Raw genomic sequence first — 23,054 nt, 5'->3', positions numbered from 1 at the left:
TTCACCTGAGAATCAACATTACTCTTCTGTATTATTTCTTGATAGCTTTTTCATTAATGCTTCAAAAGTACTGGACTGCTTAATGGAGTAAGAATAAAAACAATGCATTTTCAGAAAGTCTTCCGATGTGTTATGTCGGCTTTGTGCGTTTCACTTCAGCGTTAATCAATTAACTGATTTTGATTCTAGTCACTTCTCAGGTTAGATCCCAGCGATACGTGGATGGATAATGTACTCTGTAAATTAGGTGTGAAACGGTTGGAGAAACGCACAAGCTGGTGCTGTGCAGAGCCAGGTCAGGTCTGGCTGGGCTTTATTTTAGCTTGCGTCCGCGTGAGCGCAGGGCAGTCTGGCAAGGCTAACGTCGAGCTGCAGCAATCGGCTGTCCTGGGTCTGAGTCGGTCCTGTAGGAAATGGCTCACCTTTGGTTTCTACCTGTACTTTTGTATCCGTTTTGTTGCTTGGGTTGTCTGTCATCTGGGCTCTCCTGTTCCTGCTGCTCTAGGTGACGAAGAGGCGACGTGGTCTCTTTTTGCTGCTCAGGTTGTAGCGCAGCTTTGCGATGCTGAGCCTCATTTGATGACTATTACGGCTGCAGATTTTGCAGGTGGAAGAGTCTTTACCTGAATGCTGTAGTTTGTGAGGAGGTGGTTGCTCTGGGGCTGGTTGGAGGCTCGGGCTGAGATGCACACCCAAAGGAGGTGAGGAGGTGAACAGCCCAGCTAGCAGCAAGCTCCTGTGGCTTCTGCCCACCCTGTCAGCCAGCAGCCAGGTTCGTTGCACAGCACCTCGTTTGTTGGGGTGAGGGAGAAAGGAAGCAGGTTGTTTGGGACACCAATTCTCATCTTTAGCGTTTCTTTAAACAATTTAACTCTTGGTGGCTACTAGTTTAAAATTTATACATTCAGCTTGGTTTATGCCATCAGCTGTAATTTTCTTGATGCCTTAATAAAGGTGTGTGTGTGTGTGGGGGGATTACTTTTTAAGTGTTGCTTGGCTGTCCTGGAATGAAAGGTTTTTTTATAATGCTCAAAATTCTAAAATTACCATTTGGTAGTAGTGAGCCACAGACCATCAAGTGCCACAATTTTGCTTATCAATAGGACCAGAGAGCATTTCAACAGAAATTTATTACTGACTACCTGTAAGGATTCTGCCTAAAAGTTGAGGCTTACAGTTTGTGGTATTTCATAGATAATGAAAACTTAACTAGTGTTTGTGTGTCTTACTATTACAAAATTAGATTTTATTATAGATATATTATGACAGGCAGCGTTGTAACTCGGAATGACCGTTCCCTGGAAGTGATCATCTGCTGAAGATGTCAGGGTGATCTGTGGTGCAACTAAGCTGGATATAATTAATTGTTTATTGAAAGAAATCTGCTTATCTGTTTTGTGAACAATGGAAGAAGAGAGCAAGTCATCAGAAATAAAGGTACGATCACCTCTGCTCTTCTTGTAAAGGCTCCTCAACTTCTGAAAACCCAATCTTGGCAGACAGTAGAAGCCAAGGATGGAGATCATATCACCTCCACTTAGTTAAGATGTTTCCCCAAAAGTTCTTTTGCCCACTCTGAAATAATTTCATTGAATGTACCTTAGCCCTAGCACTTGTATATTCAGCAACCTGTAAGTTGTGCTCAAGCTGTGAGTTTTACAGGGTTTCTAATGCTCTGTTGGAGGGTGAGGTTGCTGTTATTTTTTTCTTCAAATTTTACAAGCATTTTATATAATGATGTTCCTGTCATGCTTTTGGCCATGGATCAGCAAAGCATTTATGTGCATTCTTTAATTGAAGCGTGGAGTTGTCTTGCTGTGCAAACGTTGAAGTCAGTGAGACTATTAATTAAAATTAAGTATCTGCATAAGTGCTTTTTCTAAAAATAAGTTGCTTCATAACAGCTTTGGGCCATATTTGGGAAGGAGGGGCTTATTTGTTTTAAACTTTGAAAATAGGTATATAATTCTCTCTGAATTGTATGATGATAAAACATAGCAGCAATACCAGAGGGCAGAATGTTCATGGGATGGAGTTGTGAACTTTCTGCCTCAGAACATGTCACCTAAGCTGCTATTTATTTATTTTTAAATAGAGAATAAAACTATTACGGTTTTCATATTGCGCAGAGGGTGGTATCAAGGAAAACTTCAGGAAAAGTTACTGCTTTGGCTACCCCTGTAGTAGAAGCACACAAGTTATAGGAAACAGTCAAGTCATCATCTTTCTTACTGAGTGCTTGGTCACAGCTCCTTTTTTCTTCTCTTGAGTAAAACCTTGCATCGTTAGTTAAAGTCAGTGCTTCTCAGCGTGAGACTTCTTAGCTAGTTGTGCTGTGTGTCATTTATGTTTTCTATCTGTAGTCAGTCATAAGTATTTCGAGGGAATACTGTTGTTTTTTCCCCTCTACGTATTAGACAATTTACACATTTACTGTACAATTTACTTTACAAAATTATCTGGTTTATTAATTCTCACGGCACCGTAGTGTACTTCTATCTCCTGTCTAGCTCTTTACCAGACTCACTTTATCATGCTAGCCTGTTACCTTTTTTCAGATTTCAAAAATAGACTTCTTTTTCCAAGCCCCAGTATTCCCCACCTGCAGCAAACCAGTAAGTTAATAGAGGAGGGAGGAAATCATTGGAAACACAGACAAGAGGAATGTATATCAAGCTGCTTGTGCTGTCACATTCCTGATTGCAGCTCTGCTGTCTCTTCTTGCAACGCTGATTTTTAAGATCTTTCAGACATGCCTTTTTACAGGTATGTATGTAAAGCACTGACCAAGTTCTTATGCAGGAAATAAGAGGTGTTACCACATGTAATGTGAGGTGGGAAGAAGCATCATTTGGCTGAGGTCATACAGATATTTGAAGTCAGATGCAGAATTAGAGCGCAGGTGTTTTCTGACCAGAAGATGATACTTCTGAGGGGCTTCAGCGTGGTGTGTGTTGATATCCCCAAGCTGTTGGCTTTTTACTGCTGCAGTTCTTAGTCTTTATAAGTTATCATTTATTCTTTTATTAGTGGTAGAAACTAAGAATCACGCTTGTGTGTGAATACATTTCAGATTCTTGCTGAAAATCACATGGTTGTTTCTAAAAATGGGGCTCAAAGTTCCTGGTTGAAGTCATTAATTAGTATTGTGGGAAAAGGGAGTTGCATTTCTTTAGTGTCAGTGCTAAAAGTTTCTGTAAAGTATTGTCACATAACACAAAGCAAAATTTACATTGTTTGGGGAAAAATACCAATGTTGCCATCTTTACTATGAGCACATCAGTTGCTCTTTATTGCTTTTTAAATTTGATTTCATTGTAGTGTGGTGAGCTTTTCAATAAACGTAGTGGTTTCCTTTATATAACACTAGAATTATTGTTAATGCACAGATTCATGCTGCGAATTACGTAGGTAATATTGTGTCCAGTGGGATCCTGTATCACAAAATTTGCATAGTTATAGTGCTAGTGACATCGTATCTCATACAAAGAACCTAGGGACCTGATACAATATCAGTAAAACTGTCTCATAGGTATGATTCAAACAGTTTTATTAGCAACATATGGGGTATGAAGGAGCCACAGAGGGTAGTTTTGAGTGTAAGGGTGCTGGCCTATCTTTTTCAGCCTGTAATTATATCAGTCCTCTTCTATGGCATTATTTGTTGCTGCTCTGGGATTGCTGAAAAATAACTACTAATATGGTGACACAAAGGATCAGAATAAATTATAATTGTTGACTTTACAGGAAATTCATTGGCAAAAAGGCTTACTAGCCTAAGCTCGGGTGTCATTTCTGATTCAGCTTCGGAGCTAAGCCACGTATATGAAATATCTTTTTGAAAGTCTTAGGGTTTTCTGGCAACTGTGTTCTGTTGTATTGGATGCTTTTGTGATCTTGACAGATCTGAGGAAGAAACTTCTTTTGGCTGTGTTTTAGTTTTTAATCTTAAAGCAGGAGAATACATTTTGTTTGCTTGATGCTAGGATATTGAACTTTTGTTCCCCAAATGGAACACATTGTAATTAGTCATCTTCAAATAAAGAGTTCATCATTTAAACATTTTGACATTAAAAGCTAGCAAAAATGTAACTAGAAGATTGTAGTACTTCTCTGTTTAGATGTACTTTAAAAAAAAAATGATATATTAAAAAAATGTCTACATGTTGTAGAAAATAGTAAAAGTTTGGAGATTTGTTTCTGCAATCTGCTAATTGGTTACTGAAAAGCCGTAGTGTATACATAGCTGTTAGAGAAAAGTACTACATGACTGCTTCCCTCGTAACTTTTTCAAATGCTTGTGGTTTTAAAGACACTGGGCTGAGCAATGTCTCTTTGCAGAACAGCTTGCGTAGGGATTAGGACAGTTACATAGACTTTACTCAAAATTGCTTCTGAATTCTTTTAGTCTACATTGAGGTTCAGCACGGAAAAACTAGAGTCTGAAGGATGGAACTGGTGAAGACCAGCAGGTCTGTGAGGATGGGTAATCTGTGGCTCTGCAGTGCTGGGATCTCTGTGCTGCCTCACTGATGTGGAAGCATCCTTTCATCTGTTTTTCTCCATTCCATTTCCATTGTTTCCCTGTAGATCTTTATTACACTTGTAGAAATTTGATCTGGAAGAGATCCTGGGAATTGTTCATCTCTTGTTTTCAGGTAGGGTGAAACTTGTCTGAACCATTTCTGACTTAAATGTACATAAAATAATTAGTAACGTTGTATGAACTTCGTAGGGAATGTAATTCAGGATTTATTAGCTAAACTTCTTTCTTAGGGTTCAAGCTCTCAATCAAAAGTGGCGCTTCAGTTGAAGATACATTGAAATTCTAGTATTTTCTTGCAACACTTCCCAGAGCTCTGTTTTCTGCTGAGCTTTTCAAGTGTATACTCGGCAAGCCATCAAGGAAAATACTGAAGCATACTAGACTGAGGACAGATTCCAGCCTGTTTTCCATGTTCTACCATTCTCATAGCAACCTACTGGTACTTAGTCCCACAGTGCAGTTTTGTATCTTGTGATATTCCTGCATCTTAGTGGTATAACCTAAATCATATTTCTTCTTTTTTGTTTTCTAAAATGTTGTGTGAAAAAGCCTCACTGAAGTCAAGATGCATTTCTTTGAAAAGGGGAAGATTAAGATTAGTTTGAGACTTTTTTTTTTTCCCCTGACAAATTTTGTGTGGGTGGTCCTCTTGGTATGTACAAATAGATCGTTTAATTGCTTGTTTTGGCAACCTGTTGGTGTGGAGGTAAGGATTGCTTGTCTGTAATTCTCGTTTCTCTGTTTTCTTCTCTTTGGAGTAAGCTTTGTGCTAGCTCTTCATGTCTTTGGGAGCTTTTCTGACTTCCATGAGCTTTCAAAGATAATTGCAGGTGATTCAGCAGCTATTTCAACTAGTTCCCGTAGTATTCAGTACTAAAAGACCTCAAACTTTGCCAGTTTGAATTTATGTTTTGAAAAATACCCTCATCCTATTTCTACCCTGTCTCTTGAAAAGCTTGGATTAGAAACTCTGACAAATGAATTGCTGTTGAGAATCTTAAGTTCCTCTGTGAAGTAAAAAAAAAAACAAACATTAAACCTTCCATTTGAGAAATAAGTAGAAACATGTAATCTAACTTGCAATCGAAGTGGACAGGTACCAACTTTTAGGTACAAAACATCACAATCTTCTGATTTTTGTATCTAATGCAGCTAGTCCTCTGGCTCCAAGGCAACCATCTACAGGGTGAAATGGTCATTTTCAGTGTGTCCTGGAAAAACAGTCAGCTCTTTCTTTATAGACATCATTACGCATAAACTTGTACCCTTTTAATGTATTTTTTGCCTTTTTAATGTAATTTTGCTTTTTACACACTTTATTATAGTGTTTTCTCCTTTCCTATATCATTTTTTTTTTGTGTGTTTGGAGTAGAAAGCTCACACCCACTTTGCTAAAGATGGTAAAGGAATGATTTCTGAAATTAACTATTAAATAAAAAAATTATATAAACAGATCTAGATATCACATTGTAGGGACTTGAGAACTGTCTCAGGAGCCTCTAGAACCACTCATGTTAATTGTTGTCTATCTTGTAAATGCATTTATTTCAAAGTACTGGAAGACTTCCAAAAAGTTTCTACATTTAAAAGGGCAAAAAGGATGTCGGAGTGGATTTTAGCCCAGGACAAAATGCAGTAAAGGTTATCTTGGACTTCTGTCAGTGAAGGCTTAAAAGCTGGAGAAAAAAAAAAAATGAATGCTGGTCACTATGGTTTTGTGATAGAAAGCTTTGTGAGACAAAGCTGATGTATTTTTTTAATAGGATTGTGTGTCTGGCCTATATTGCTATATTAAACTAATTTCTTTTAAAGCATTAATCACTGCAACACTATATTTTGATATAAAAACTTGGTTTATATGAAGCTGAGACACAGGAAAGATTAGAAATGTCCTGTTGCTTAAAGTGTAACTTTTAATAGGATAAGACCTACATCTAGTGGGTCTCCAACATGTTGTGGCCTAGTTACACTTAATCAGCAGGGGTTTTTTTTGTGATCAATTTTTACTGCTATATTTTTCAGATAATACAAAGAATAGTGGAGAAATACAGCCACAGTTAGTGGTGTAGTTCAGTCATCATAATACAGTAAAACTGTAGCTGGTACAGAAAACAGGTTGGGAAACCCCATTTTGAGAATACGGGCATGATCTGAGGAGAGGCAAGGACTGGTGGGACAGTTTAGCCTTGGGCAGGCTCAGGGGCACAAACTGAAATATAAGAAATTCCATTTAAACCCAGGGAGAAGTTTTTCACTGTGAGTGGTCAAACACTGGAACAAGTTGCACAGAGAGGCTGTGGAGTCTCCATCTATGGAGATACTCAGAACTCGACGTGGTCCTGGGGAACCTGCTCTGGTTGACCCTGGTTTGAGCAGAGGGTTTGGATTAGTCAGTTTCTGGAGGTCTCCTCCAACCTCATCCATCCCCTGATACTGTGATTCAAGGGAGGACTCGAGGTGTGATTACCTGTGGTGATTATAATGCCATCGCAAAAGGGCTGGTGCAGCCTTTGCATATACAGAGGAGACCATGAAGTAGATAAATGCATAAGATCTTGACATTAACTTTCACAGAACTGCAAGACTACCATTAGTATATTGTCTTGAATTCTGGTGGGATGGGGTATTTTCCTGACATGGTTAGAATGGTAATGATGGCCATCTACTGTAGAGAGGACCTTTAACGGCAGGTCAGGTTGATAGGGTCTTGGGGGAGAGAAGGCAAGGCTCACCTGGCTCCTCTGCTGTAGGGTTTGATATAGTGTGAAGTAAATGAACTTACCTACTCTTGATGATCAACAGGCATAAGTGATTGTGGACTCTCCTGTCTTTTATGTTTAGCTCAACTGTAGACTTTTTTTTTGCACATGTTACTGGAAAAAGTATTTGGGATAAATACTCGTATTAGGGAAGTATGTGGGTGAGGTAGTGTTGGGTGGTATATGGATGAAGCTGCTTAGTCTAAAACAGTTAGGAAGTTACACCAGATGAGCTCATATCCTTTTTTCTTTTCTTGTTCCCCCCCCTGCCCCACAAACTCTCTTCAGATTTAAGAATTGTATTACAACTGGGAAAATTGAACTTCATCATCTCTCCATTGGATTGAAGTGGATAGAACCGATGGGGGAAAAAGTACTGCGTACCACTGGGATCCATAGACAAGATTCCCAAACTGCTTTTGTTGAAGACTTCTAAAGAAACACAGCCTGATATCTTACTGCTCTCAGTTTTGGATGCAGGTAATAATACTTCTGATAAATATGATGTTTTTCATAGATGAAGAAGTGAAGGTGTGTGGTTCCCTGTGTGACAGGCAGAAAACACAAGACACAGGAGTTGAGTGGCTTATGGCTGATAATTCAATGTAGAGTTGGGGTCCTGGGCTCCCTGATCTTGCAGTATGTTGTCTCTCCCTGTGGGTCACTGTGTCCATGCAGAGTGTTACCAATTCCAGAGCAAATTCATTAGTTCAGCTTCCTCCTGTACGTTGTGAGATAATACTCTTAATTGTTTGTGAAGGTGCTACCTTTCAGAAGGTCGTTGATGGATCAATTTAAACTACTTTTCTTATCTTTCTATGTGATGCTTGTTTGAGCAGGCAGCAGAGACTACAATAAGGACTTCAGGGTGTGCAGTCTAGGGGACTACCTTTCTTCATCTGTCTTGGTTGTGTGGTGGCACTTACTGGCCCCATAAAGAACAGGAGATTTGGTTGCCTTTTGTGCCCAGCTCAATGGGTACAGAGTTGTCGGTGTTTAGTAGCTGTCTACTAATGATTTTTCCTGTGCCTGCCCCTAAAATGATGATAGAGTTCACACCGTGCTTCTAGTGTATGGTAAGTCTGACAAGGTTACAGGTTTTGGGAATCAAAGGAATTTTTCCTTCAAGGCAAGATTAGCAACATGCTTGCTGACTTCTTTTTCTCCTTTTTAATCAAAACCTGGATTCACATGGTTGTAACAGAGGTGGGAAATGTTAAGATCACGAATGAGGTACGTCTGTTAACAGTTGTGCTGTACTTGTAACTCAAGTAGACTGGCTTCCTATGGCTGTACATGAGTGAGAGACCGAAGAGACAGGTGAGCTCTACAGCAAAATAGGAAGAGATGACCAAAAATACTGGGCCATACAGATACATATTTTCTATTTACCACCCCATCTTCTCCTCAAAAAAATCAAAATATGTGGAATTCCACTGTTCAAACTAATGGTAGTCAACAGTGAATTGAGACTGTATTTTATACTTGTGGTGGGGAAAATTAATTTTCCTCACATTGAGAATTAATAAATTTAGTTGTATCTTTAAGTGTGAAAGACATTTATTTGTACATTAAAAACAAAATGAAAATCTGATCACTTTTTTGTGAATTTTGCAGGTAGAGGACATACCAGTCAGTATTTTAAGGGAGGGCTCTTCCTTCTCCAATGTCTCTAACACATTTAAACCAGCTGGGATTGCCTCTCTTTAGGGGAGGCTTCATGCTTCTGCGCACGTAAAACTGCTCTAAGCCTGGTCCGTTTCAGGACACAAGCTGGTGTGACACAGTGTGTGTCGGTGCTGTTTGTTCTTTGCCCTTTCTTTTCCAGTAACTCCTGAACTCATCAGGCAACTGGTACTAAATTTGACAGAAGAGTAACAAGCTTAAAGGTTTTAAGCTCCTATGTGTTAAATTAAAATATGTGGTCAAGTAATGACAGTATTACAGGTTGCAATGAAGGAAGGGCTGCAGTGTAAGCTCTTACGAGACAGCAGAGAATTCAAGTATTTCTTAGATTGTCTGGTTTGTATTGACACATTTCTTCTAGTGTCCTAATTGATTTGTATATTTGACTTTGAGGCATCAGAACTGTGCTAGCACCGTAAGTGTCTGTCGTAGAGGCATTATTGCAGGTCTCCATAGCATGGAGATTGTTTGAACTCTTACACTGCTTATTCTAATGAAGTTTTTATTGGCTTGTTTGGTGCTTGTGATACTCTCTTCCTCCCTCATCTTGCCATTTCCTTACAGTAGTTATTTTTGTTCTTAGCATCTGGGTTTTTCAGGGAATTTTTATATTTAAATTCTAGAAAGTGTCTTGTTAAGAAGCTATTTTTCAGCTGCTTTTTATTATAAAGATGCAGGCTTTTCCCTATGGTTCTTCACTCAATCTATTTAATAGTTTTATAATGTTTCTTTTTTATTATTATTATCAGTTGAGTAATCAGGAGTCTTTAGGGAATAAGCAAATTGTGTAAGAACAACTTTTTTTTTGTATTTTAAAATTTTGTGGGGTGCAGTCAGTTAGTGGTATGTCATCCTCAATGTGATGTAGGAAAGACTTGCCTTATGTGGTTCTTCTCAGCGGCAGCTAGTGAGATAGCAAAACTAAATGTGAAAAAGTTTTTGGCAAAGTAGAGTTTTGGAAAGCCTAGTGCTGGAGTGGTGCATTTTCATTTAAGTATTGCAAAACAATGGAAACACTGAAGAAAAGTTTTAATGTGCTGTAGTGTCTGCAGTTTGTAGGTGGTGTTACTGTCCACAATGGCTGGAGAAGGTATCATGCCTCTAGCTCAGGAGTGTGGGTTTGTATCTTCCAGGCTGATGATATAAATGAGATTGAGGAAAGTGGTCGAAGACATAAATCATAACACATCACAGGAAATAACAGGCTTTTGGTTATTCACATGAAATTGAATGCCAATGACTATATGTGTTTAGGTTATGAATTTATGATGAATGTTTTAATTTGTGTTCTAAACTCTGCTGTGTTGCTAATTCAATTAAATTTGAGATATAGAAGTAAACAACAAACTCCAGACCCTTCCTCTCTTCCACAAATTGCCTGCAGCCACCAAGATGCTTTCTCAAGGGGTGGCTTTGCCAAATACTCAAAACCTGTGGTGCCTCTGAGGCTGCTTCTTGCCCAGGCAAGCAGTAGCCTTGTGAGCTGGGCAGAGGTGAAAGTCATGTAAACTTAAAAGTAGTGTCTTTTTTGGGTACGTATCAGTGGGTGGGAGAGGACAGGTAGCACAGCCCCTGTTCAGAGCTGGGGAGAAAAAGCCTCCATAGGAAGAACAGGGTCTCTGTCATCTCTGATGCAATCCCCAAGTGAGTGAACTTGATGTGATGGGGGTAGAAAAGAAATGATAGTTCACACAAGTATTGTGTTGTGAATTTTTTTTACCATGAGCTGTAAAAATTGTGTATGTTATGAAGACAGAACTATGATTGACATTATACAGGATAAGATTTTTCAAAAGTTTTAAAGAGTCTCTGATGAACTGCCATTTTCAGAAATTATTTAGAAGTTTAGGTAGCCAAGCCCCATTGTAACTCCATGAGACTTTCAGCTTCTCCTTTTCAAAGTGTGGCTCCAAGTTACTTGAAGTATTTTTTCTAAAATACTTTCATTGTGCTCAATTTCATATGGTGTAGTAGAGCACAGAGGAGGGACATGCACAGAAATACTCCTAGCACACTGTCCTGGTTTCATGGGATAAAATTTATAGAATCAAGTTTCTGTTAGATTTTTGTTTCAGGTTGTGGCCAGCCATGGTGATCAGGGCCATTAGCAGCTAAACCCAGGGCAGCTGCCCCAGGCTGGCCCAGAGGTGTGTTCTATATCCATTAACATCAAGTTCATTATAAAAGGGAGGGCTTGCTGGGGAGAGGTGGGGCTGGTTTTGCTCTCCTGTCTTCTTGCCTCTCTTTTTCTCATTGCCAACAATTGCTATTCCTGGAACAACCTGCTGCAACCCTGTAGCTAAGTATAATTTTGTGTGTTTTGTGTTATCCTTGATATTGGTTTCTTGATTTTATTAAATCTGGTCAACTTTAACCCACGAGTCTCCCTCTTTTTCCCAATTTCTTTCCTCGGTTGAGGGAGGGACATTGAGTGAGAGAAAAACTGTTACTATTTAGCCCAGGGTGCAGGCTAAGTAGACACACAGCGCAACAGTGAATCCAAGGGTAGACGGGTGTTTATTGGGGTGAGTGGAGAGGAGATGGAGACCAGCAGTGCTCCTCTGAGGTGACCAACTTCAAGTTTCTTGTTTATTTGCATCAGGTTTATACTGGGTAGATAAGCACAACCTGTCCATCTGTAACTCGTTTCAAGCTTCAGTGTGCAGCTAAGTGGCTCCATAAATGTTAGTGATTTCCACGTGTAGGCTTTGATATGCAAGTGTTGTCAAGTGTAAAAGAAAATTTAGGGTGCATCTCAGCTGTTGGCTCCTTTGCTGCACTGTGGTGCTAGTAAAAATGCAAGACAGCATGCAGAATTACAAAGGTGAGTATTGTGCTCTTGGCTACTCGAGTCTAGAAGGACAAGTGCCTGCAAGGACTATCCTCTGCTGTAGACCTCTCTCCTATGCAAGCCCTTCCCACTGCACCTTCTGAGTGTTCAGCTTGTCCCCATCCCCTCTGGAAAAGTGGTGGGATGAAGCTGGAGTGCTGATGAACAGCTGGGTTGTGGGATGCATCTGTGCACTGTATCTGATGCATTTCTGCTGTTTGAAGGCAATTCCTTCTGGCTTCATACATTTTTCTTGTGTGGTCAGTTGGCCTTTTCACAAAGGACATGCAACTATGTTTTAAATTGAATGCATTTCATTTTTGACAAGGCGAGTTTTCTCAAGTAAGAGCCTAATGGAAGCCTAGCTGATGAAGTAAGAATTTTTTGAAGTCATTGGAAGCTTACAAATCATAAAGCTTAATTTAAAACCAGGAGAAATTCCAAAGTCTTCCATTGCTCTTAGGGCATTATTGCTAGAAGCTTGGTTTGTTTTTCCTGAATTATGAAAATGTAGCACTTTAAAACCTGAAGAATATGTCTTAGTGCAAAGCAAAACGATATCCTGTGTTCAAATGGCAGCAGCAACGAGTACAGGCAGTTTTGCATCATGTGGTTACTGCTGTGAAGGTGCTTCAGAGACTGAAACTAGAACCCCTTCTAGCACTTCCATCTGCATACCTGTAATTCACATCATCTTGAGAAAGGACTTCACCGCATGCTCGCAGAGCGTGGATCGAAAGCGTGTGTTATCAAATGTCATGCTGCGCTTGGGGCTGGAGGTGGCTGAGGTGTGGGGGAAGGTTGCTGTATTTTTTTCAGAGAGGTGTAGCATGGGCTTTTCCCGTGACAAGAAAAGGCAGTTGCAGAACACGAACTGGTGCATTGCATGTACTCATATTTGTTTATATATAGGCTGATATATTCTTTTTCTGTTGTGTTTTTTTTTTTCCTGACAACTTGAATTTGAATATTATCTACTGGAAATTTCACCAGGTTCTGGTAAACAGTTAATAATTATTTTTAGGTAATTTCCAGTATGCAATCTCATTAACTCACTGTTTCAGCATACTTTAACAGTATCTTCTCTTTTTTTTTTTTAAGAGACAAACCCAGGGTAGTTACTCAGATGTTGGCTAGGAAGCAACAGCTGCATTGATACTAGCTAGAACCTGCAAGTGTACTGCCAGTTCATCTGAGCCAACGTGCTTGGTGGGACCCTGGTGTAGCCAGAATAGCTTTTGCAGAAATGAATCCTAAAATGCCAATTTTCTGTCTTATTTTGTACTTTGTTGTTTGTGGGGTTTTTGGTGTTTTTTTTTTAAATTTTTTATGAATATATTCATATAGCAGGACAATTCTAAGCATGTCTTAGATGTGTATAGGGGCACAGTTAAAGCAATTTAAAAATCTCAGGATGGACTCAAAGTATTCAACATATGGATTTTATATATATGTATATATAGATGTACACATCACTTAAGGGTTATTTAACTTTTACTTAGAGGGCTTGGAGACCCTGTAACAGATAGAGGTGCAGATCTGTAGGAAGCAATATTCTTGCTGAGATCAAGGAGAAGCTTGTTTTGCTCTTTCATTCAAGGAGCAGTAGCTGAAAATGAATGCTTACAACTTACAACAGTGGCTTGCTTGCTTACAGCAAATATCCAGAGTTTAATGAGGTCAAAGGATTCACTAGGTAGCTTTCCAGGCACAATATATTTACCTGAATCACTGAATAACCTATCAATATAATTTATTTAAGTGATGAGAGTAAAAAAACTGTAGTGTCATTCTTGAGGGTGGATGTATATGGCCTGTACAGAGCTCTTGACCCTGGCTAACTTCATCTCAGCTTAGAATGGAAACTAAAACCCTTCCCTGCACCTAGGAGGGAAGCCTGAAGAGGAAATAATGACTTAAAATATGCTTTTATCTTTGCACTGCGTTTGTGTTGTGTTACAAATTCTTGGTAATTTAATTATAGCCTTAAAAATGCATAAGTGACTGTACCGTTCTGAAAGCGTTTGACAAAAGCTAATTGTATGTTCTGTGGTCAGCAAAAACTTACTGGTTGGTTGGTGTTGTATGTTTTTATTCTGTAGGGTTATTGGCAGCTAAGAGTTATGTATTTCTATATCTTTTGTGACACTGTAATGAAAATGAAGTTATCATTGTGGAGCTTACAGTTTTGACAGTAAGAATGGCCCTTCGATCTCTGAAGGCTGCTGGATTCTCCATACAAGTTGAAACCATAAACATTTTATGGCACAAGATGAATTGCTGGGATCCAAACATAAATTTTAGAAAAAAAGAAAAAAATAGAGTGAATTGCTTGCATCCTTGGATTTCTTGAACTTGAATTGCTGCAGGAAAGAAGAGCCATATGTTATTTTGGTAACTTCTAATGCATTGGAAGAATATAGACTACAGGTGTCTTGGACCAAATCCTGCAGTCATCCTGTGTGCAGGAATATGACCTAATTTTAGTAAAACAGGACTTCATGTTCAGCTCACATGGTCCAGACAGTTGAATGATTTTACCTAAACCACCAGATAAAGTATTTCCATGTATTTAGTCACTGTGGAGGGAGAGCGGAGTCCAAGACCATGGGCCCAAGCCCCAATCTTTAATTTCCTTTCTTGAATAGAAGAGGAGCATGGAGGGAGAAGAGTATTTTCAGTTCCTTCTTTGAAAATGAAAACAAAGGAGACTGACATCCTTTTACTTTTTCAGTCAAGTGTCACTCATCCTAAAGTTGTAATAACCAATTCAGGTTGGCTGCTTACACTTCTTTACAGAAATTGGATGAAAGAGCCTTGCAGATAAGTTAAAGACCACAAAAAAAAAGTCTCATAACTTTAAACTGAATTAATTGTTTCTTTGAATTGCTTGTTTTAAGTTATATTGCCATAGGTATCAAAGCAGCTGGCTATTATCATTTCTCTGTAAGGATTTCTGCTCTTTTATATTCACGTTTCAGCAAATCAAAGGATAGGTCTTCAGACACCAAATGGAAGGTGTGTTGTTTTAAAGATATGCTGAACATACCTATACCGAGTCAGTCTGCGTGTTTCAGGTACCAGCAGCGGTGCGGATGCAGTGACACTGGATTTGCATATGGCAGCAACGTAATTACATAGTGTGTGTTCTTGGAAAATGTTTATCTTGGTTGTTAAAGCTGTTTTCTGACTTTGGTGTTTTATCTCTGCTAGCGAGATTAAGCTAGCTCAGATGCTGCTACTCCCTCCACTTACAGCTTTCTCATGGTGTTTGAAAGGACCCTATGTGTTAGCTGCCAGTAAGTTTTAATGATACAATCTACTCTTATTGATTTATATTCAACTCTGCTTCACTTTAAATGGAGACACCATTTTGGGATCTTTGCAAGAGCCTACATTATTAGGTCTTTGATACCTTGGAAGAAATCTGAAGCCTTTAGACGTTTTAGGAACTGGGGGGAAAATCCTAATGGTTGGATTTCTGCAATGATTGTAAATGGCTATGCATCTCCATGTAAGTAGGGTACCAATGACTCTCAGTCTGTGAATTAAGAGGATATTTTGTTTCTAGACTTCATGTTACAACATGGAACAAATAGAAAACATTCGTTAAGACATCAGAGAACTGCATAAGAAAGCCTTATTGTGCCACATACCGAGAAACAGTGTTTTGGCTTAGTCTTGTGCATAACTTTATACACGTGACTGTGATAAGTTAAATGTGAGCCACTCATCTGCTTAATATTGCTGTCGTTCACAGAGATTTCCCCATCATGAAGATGAAGTCATTCTATTTATCTTCCTATAAGTACATATAGTCAAGTGATGGAAACCCACTCATGCAAGCAGTGCTGTTGGAACCTGTAGAGCTTATTGTACCAAAAAAAGGGTATTTGGGGGATGATCAGCATTGTTTTTGCACTTGCATCTTTTAGTACTGTTTTTTATTTAGTGTCATTTTGCTAAATAAAGGTTTTAGTTTAGTCCTGACTTGAAAGACTGGCTTTAAAGCTGCATGCAGTGACTGATTTTCTTTTGAAGAGTTGAATCTATTTACAGAATCTCACTACTGTTTTTAACCAACTTCTGTGCAATGTTTTCTTTCAACTTTTGAAATTCATTAGCTGTAAACCATGTGTAAAATGTCTTCAGTCTTTGAATTGCTGTTTAACAGCCTTGCATGTCTGTGGATCTAAATTAAAGTAATTTAGTGAGGAAATAGTTAATAACAAAACATTACGAATAGTGTTTGAAGAGGCTGTTAGTTTTGCTCAGGAAGTTTTCATTTTCTAAATTTGTGCTGCCTCATTATTTGTAATATTGAAACTACTCCTTACCAATCATACCAATCACTTGAAGAAATGAAAGTAATGTTTACAGTTCTACGTGGAAAATACTGAGTTAGGCTTAGTGGGCCAAATTCTGCTTTGAGGTGAAACGGGAGGAACCCGAGGTGTTGCACGGAGTGATCATTTTACCAGGATTGCAAACAAGATTCTTAGTATCTTTTTGGAGTGGATAGATGTAGGGAAAAGATGCAGCGTAAGCATTTTGTGAACCAAAGTCAGGACCGAGACTCTCTGAAGTTGATGGCGAACGCACCCCAGAACTTGATGCCAGCTAGTCCAAAACCAGGATGAAAGGATTTGGAGGCGAGTGTGCAGAGCTACTCTAGGAGCTGCGCTGGTTGTGCTGGCGGATGGTGTTCTCTCCCTGGTCATGTTGTAGGGGCAGTTTTTGCTCTCTTGCTTCAAGGTTGGTTGACTTTGGTAGTCACTAAACTTCTTTTTTTCTCTTATCATAGTTGGGTAATTGACCTTAAGTGTCTTCTAGTCTGAGTGATTGTACTTTACCTTCTTTAAAATTCTCTCTACAGTCTCTGAATAATAGGCTAATGGTAACCTTTATTTCTAGTAGAGTTTTTTGCTGGCTGTAGCTGTGACAGCATGTTTTTGCAGGTTTTAGTTGTCATTTTTCTAAAGGTTTTGGAACCTCTGTGTTCGATATTTAGGGGTGAAGGAGCCTTAAATTGTCGTTGGGTCAGACTCTCAGCCCAGGTTTAGGTCGTCTTTAGGCTGTTCCATCAAGATAAAGTTCACTTTAAATTGGCTTCTGGCATCTAGGGATTTTTCAGCTATAGAAGAGTAACACAAAAGCAGCAGTGAGAACAGGGTGGCACAAGGCGATGCAATCGAGGTATCTTATACTTCAGCCACTGGATCACTTCTTGGGGAGTATAATTTAGAGAAGCCATTGGCTCCCTTAAATTCTTATGTATTTTCTCCCTTTTCCATGTAAGTTTGACTATTGACAGAAGTAATTTGGATTTAGTACTTCATTTTTTTTAGTTGTACATCAGAGAAAAACTATTTATCATCAAAGAGCCGATAGAAATATTTACTACTGTATTTTTAACTACAATGTATTCTATGCACTCTAGCACTAAGAAATTTTTTAGGGAAAATACCAGGCAGCTCTGAGTCCTCCAGTATTCCCCCACCCTGCCCCAACAGATCTGCTTTTTTTTAGTGACATCAATGCAAAAAGACATAGCTGGTGAATTGTAAGTTAATTTTGTTTTTAAATCAGTCGTTAAGGTAGAAGTTCCAATAATATTGCAAAATCAAGTAGTTTCCTTGAAAAGATACTGACTTGCACAGGTTTTTGTTTTATAAAGCTTCAATGTTTTTATCAAAAAATTGTCTGTGCTAAGTCACAAGTTAATTTGTCTCTCAATGAACAATATGAAATTAGAGTTTGCCAGTCTCGTACAGTTTCGTAACTGCTGCTTCTTTCCTAGCAGCATCTTCCAGAAGTTGCAGTGTGTTCTCTTTGAATGTAAAGGAGTTCGGTTAACACTAGAAATGCTTTAGAGTACATCAGCAAGTTGTTATATTGAAGACTTCAAGAGGCAATACATTAGGCAAAAAGCAGTGGCGGTACCTGTAGAGCACGCCATGCGTGCCCTTGAGCAGAAGATAATAATTAGTGGCTTGTATTCCCATGCAGACTAGCCTGAGCGTTGATGGTTATGAATTGCAGAGATCACTGCGATGCCAACTCCAGCTCCAGGCTGCTGGAGTTGTTTATGCCCATTTGACTTTTAATGTACCTATAAGATGTTTTGATGAGGGCATTTAATCCGAAGGGATTTGCATGCCATAATCATACCTCCAGTGTTTAAACACAAAAGTGAGGGTAGTTCTGCAAAGTGTTTTAAGTGCTAACTTCCACTTCAGTATTAATAGTAAACAGTACGAACATCTCTGAAAATACCTTCGCGTTTTGTTGGCCGAATGTGATTTAGTTGTCGTGCTTGTGGGATGATGGTTATTAAAAATCGTGAAGTACCTGCTGTTGGGTAGCCTGCGGAGTGAGAAGGTACCCACAGCCTGTGTTTTATAAAACTGCAATTGTAAGAACTATTCAATTTAAATAATAATTTATGAGAAAATTTCATAATTTAAATAAATTTAAATAACATTGCAAATTTACACACGATAGGTGTATTTTTGGTTAATGTGCACCACGTTTTAGAGCACATTTGTGTAGACTCCTGACAGTTTAACCATTTTGTTATTGCACAAGTCTTGGTGTTTCGTTGCATATGCCTGTACTTATGGCAAAACTGGTAAAATATGGCAAAAACTATGGTAAAAAACAGGTCTGTGCAGAGTTCCTCCCTGCCAAAGGCTCGCTGATCAGTGGGGATGTGGTGAGCTGGAGGATGACCTTAGGTTAGCTGAATCTAGGGGCAAGGGAATAAAACTTTATTTCCTTTTTTAACTGGGAGATGTTAACATTAAATCTTACTATGGAAGCTCCTTCAGTTACCAGGTTTGATTTGTGCTTGGCAAAAAAGCCCAAATTTCCACTTGGAGGTGAGAGGAAACACCTGAGACAAGTGCTTTTGTTCATTTCAGTGGATTAAAAGAAGATATTAGGAAAAAATGAGATCATGTGAGTATATATTACCTGAACCATATAATCTGAGCTATCTCCACTGAGTTATGAGAGTGGGAGGAGTTTGTTAGTTACAGCAGAAGGTAAAATGTCAAAGTGACTAATTACGCTGTTATAGGGCCGAGGAGATAAGGTTAATTCCTGAGCAGCAGAACAGGTCTTTAAGAGCTGTGGTAAGACTATCCCCAATATAAATCCAGCTAATTCTGTTTTGGTATAATTACATCAGTTGTCATGGCACTGTTGCTTGCATGGGACAGTGCTGGCGGCTTTGTGTAGGTAGGAAATGTAAAGCTGCATCATGTTGTGAACATGGAAGTTTATTGTGTTATACCTGGTGTTCTGTGACCGTAGTCAAGATAAGAAGAATACACAATATTCCACTTGCACCCAGTCCTGAGAAAGCTCACTGGGGGAAATGTCTTCATAAAGAAATGAGCTGTTATTCTCCCTCACCAGCTTATGTTCTGCTGTGTAGCAGATAAAAATCTGTTTAGATCATAGGAGATACTGTGTCATGCGTTGATAGCCTCCATCACAGTTTTTTCAGTCCTTGAAAGGCTTTAATTGTGATCCATGAGTGCAAAAAGAGTTAATTTCACCTTAAATACTTCTCAAAGGAGCATGTGGGCAGGACTTTCCACTGGTACTTACCCCTCTGCTACTTACCTGTTTCTGGTGTCTGGTTCTTTAGGTAAAATAAAGTTACCCTTGTACTCTGGACAAGCGTGCAGAATTCACGTCTTAATTTTTGGGGGCTTTGTTCCCTGTTTTCAAATATAGCTACTTATTTTCTGAACACTTGAACAGAACCAGGGTAACAGACTGATTTAATTCTGTCAAATGCAGTCCTGATGTAACACTTTATATTTCTTATATGAAAAAAAGAAAGATTTATTGATACATCTTTTAATGTAGGTGCTGCTGGAAATCCCACAGTTTGCTAGTTTTGTTAAAATGGCAGCATTTTTTTAGGCAGAAATACTTCTGTTTACTGTAAAGATAATACAGGAGTTTACTGAAATATTGCAATAAAATAATTTTCTTACTGATTTATTTAATTTAGTTAAATTGGTGTTGTATAATGTCATTAACCTTTAAGCAGAAATAAAATCTACAAATGCTGTGGTTTACATATGCAGAATATAAATTGCACGAGCATAGCTGATGCATTGAATGGCATCGAGAGCAGTCGTCTTGTCATAGTTCTGCAAGAAAATGGTTTCTCACCATTGTGAAATGGGAAGAAATGCACTTGGTGTAGAGTCCCACCCAAACCCCATACACGGGGAGGTTTTTTCTTCTGCACGAGGTGAGCAGTTGCTGCACAGTGTTACTACTTCTGATTCATCCCTTTGCTATGCAAATTTTAAGTATACAAGGACTCAGTACTTTTATTTAAGAAATATGCCTGCAGGCTGTATTGGTAGGCTTTAGGGAGATATCTGGTTTGGTGTGAAATAAATAGTTGTTGAAAGATCACATGAATTTATGTCTTAGAAGATGAAAAGTGATGCTGTAAGCCTTTTTAGAGCACCCTCCTGTACCCGGCACACGAGCTTGCCACTTGGTTTTGGTTTTTCAAAGAAACCTCATCAACCTCACGGAAAATCACAGAGCTGCAGGCCAGGGTGGGGAAAAGGAGAGCAGCAACGTGTCACCTTAAAAACACAAGAATTAGGGCTTGAATTTCAGTCACCCCCAGTCCCAGCCTCTGAGGGTTTGACCCGGAGTAAATGCTCGCCGGTCCTGGTTGAGGGAGTAGTTGCTTTGCTTAAACTTCTGTCTTCAGACGATTTGAGTGCTTAGCTTTTAATGAAGAGATTTAAATGCCATAATTCAGGTTTATGTGCAAGTTGTAGACATCCGAGCTTGCATATTTTGAGTGAAATGGGAGCAAAAAAAACCCTGTGAAAGCATTTGAGTGAAAGACTTGCTTTGGTACTTGCAGTTGGTGTTGAAGATTTGTCTTGCTAAAGAAAACAAAACGTTTACTTACAAGCTATTCGCTGCCTAATGTGAGACACATTTTAATACACAATTACAAGATATAATACTAGTTTAATAAAATTTAGGTTGTAAAATAGCTATTAGGTTAAGCCCAGCCCCTTTTTATTCTCTTACTGTCAAAAATTCTAATCAACTCCTTGCTTCAGTATGAAATTCACTCTTGGTGCACTTTTATTATCCTTTCTTTCTCTCATCCAGCAGCATCATTCTTTCTGTGGTGGTTTCTGCTGCAGAACAACAACATGTTTTGGAAACATTTATTCCTTTTCTATGAATAACTTTATCTTCATTTATGTGACTGTGGTGAGGACTTTCATGACTTAATGATCTAAACTGAATAAATTAACTTGCTCGTTACCTTTCAGTAGAGACTTTAGACGACTGCTACTCCTGACTTTAAAGTATAAATCAGCCCAGAAGTTTAAATGCCTGAACTTGTTTTTTGTGCACACTCAGGTAATATCCACTGAAATTAATAATCCTGATGCTTGTCTATATGAGAAAGTTGTTACACTGATTTAAATAGAGATGATTGAAATAAATTGCAGCTCTCTAGGTGACGTGGCAGCAGCCTTCCTCATGTGCCTCCTTGTCTCTCCTTTTCATACCTCCCCAAACTGTGCTCCCTCACCTTAAACTTGTAATTTTTAATTCTGTCCTATTGTTTTCACTGAGAGATATTAGTAAAGATAAATCTTAGCTTTTGCAGCATTAACATTAGCTTATATCTGTCATATTTGTCTCCTAGCTTAAACTAAATACTGCTTTGTTTTACCCTGTCACGCTTTGTTTGAAAGAACTAGTCTACCTAGAAAGAAGATGAAGAAGAAAATCAGATATTTTGTGGGAAGCATATGGAGCAGTCCAGTCCTCCTAGGCCTGTTTTCATTATGTTTCAAAGCCCTTTGGACAGACTTCTGAAAAGCAGGATGTCTGGCAGGCTGCGGGATGGGGAAGAGCGAGGTGCCTGGCTGCTGCTCTTGGGTGTAATGGCAGCCTCCTTTGATCGGATAGAGAATTATATTATCTAATTCTTCTGCAAAAGTTCTTTTAAAGTCATAAGCTGGTCAGATATGCTCCTCCACAGCTTTTATTTAAAAAAAAATTATTTTTTTTTAAAAAATCACTTTATTGAAATGGAAACACATCACCAAACAACATGAAGTAAGCTTACCTGGCCAGTTGTGATCTGCTTTACTGAATTTTTCTGTTACCAAAAAAAAGCAGTATTTTTATTATTTGTAAGAGAGGAAGAGCAAAGATGGTATCTTACATAAAAGCTGCCTGGCTGCGTCATGAACTATACATATGTGAAAGCTGATGCTTTCTGCTGTTGCTTTTCTTCAGTTACAGATTTTTCTTTAGCACTTAAGTACTCAATTCACATGCCTGCCTTCAGATTTTACCTTTTCTGACAGAGACTACACAGATAACTGCTAAAATAAAAGCAGGAAATTTGGCATCTTTTTTTTTGCTTCTGAATTTGATAAAATTGTTACACTTCATTTATATAGTCTAGTTTTCTTAGGTAGTGATTTCCTCCTGTACTAAGTCATGCTATTAGCAGGGACGGTGCTTTGAACTGTCATTTCATACCACTTGAAGTTAATTACTAGAAAACTGGGGTTTTCTTTTCTGTATTAACCAGTTTCATATAAAGTCTATCTCTTCACTGAGGATGTTGCTGTGAGGTGGGAATAGCTACAGTAAGCTGAAGAACGGAGCAATTGAGCCTTTGATCATGCAAAAATGTGAGCATGTGCTGAACTTTACACTTGAGTGTTCCTACTGGCTGTATGGGGCTTACACGCTGTAATTCAAGGGTCCATGGCTTGGTAGAGATTTGAGAGGTCCTTAGTAGGCTCAACAATAAAACCCAGGTAGCCCATCGAGCCAGGGTGCTGTAAGTCTTTGCTCTGACTGCTTAGCAGGTACAGAATGAGGGAGATAATGTATGTTTAGCTTTTAAATTAAAAGCAACCTTTCAATTAAAGGAATTCTTGACAAATTTTAAATGCTCTGTTCATACAGTGTTTGCACTGAATGATGAGCAGTGGTGTGATTTTGATTTTTTTTTTTCTTTCAGACTGGAGAAAAACCTATCCTATTTACTTTGTTGTCGCAGTTTAAAGCATCACATAGTGTACTTTATATTTACTCTTCTCAGTAGTTTCTCCTAAACGATAGGAAAACCAGGCCTCTTACCCTGTAGTATTGCGAGTAGAACAACGAACATGCCAGCATTGCTGTAGCAGGAGGT

The 23,054-nt window shown here is 38.7% G+C and overlaps 1 protein-coding gene across 19 annotated transcripts in view; it reads left to right on the top strand.

Moving 5' to 3' along the window:
* The window catches only part of GTDC1 (glycosyltransferase like domain containing 1), a 217,474-nt gene that overhangs the window by 20,077 nt on the left and 174,343 nt on the right, over positions 1–23,054 (top strand). For 18 of the 19 annotated variants that reach the window (XM_068407984.1, XM_068407976.1, XM_068407983.1 and 15 more), the window contains one exon: positions 7,594–7,785. The gene's annotated coding sequence lies outside the window, so the exon portion shown is untranslated. Of the gene's footprint in view, positions 1–4,583; positions 4,659–7,593; positions 7,786–23,054 lie in introns of those variants that run through there. The other variant, XM_068407971.1, reaches the window with a different exon arrangement.

This window comes from Nyctibius grandis, chromosome 9 (genome assembly GCF_013368605.1).
Source record: "Nyctibius grandis isolate bNycGra1 chromosome 9, bNycGra1.pri, whole genome shotgun sequence".
Taxonomy (NCBI): Eukaryota; Metazoa; Chordata; class Aves; order Nyctibiiformes; family Nyctibiidae; genus Nyctibius; species Nyctibius grandis.
This window is presented reverse-complemented; position numbering and strand designations above follow the sequence as displayed.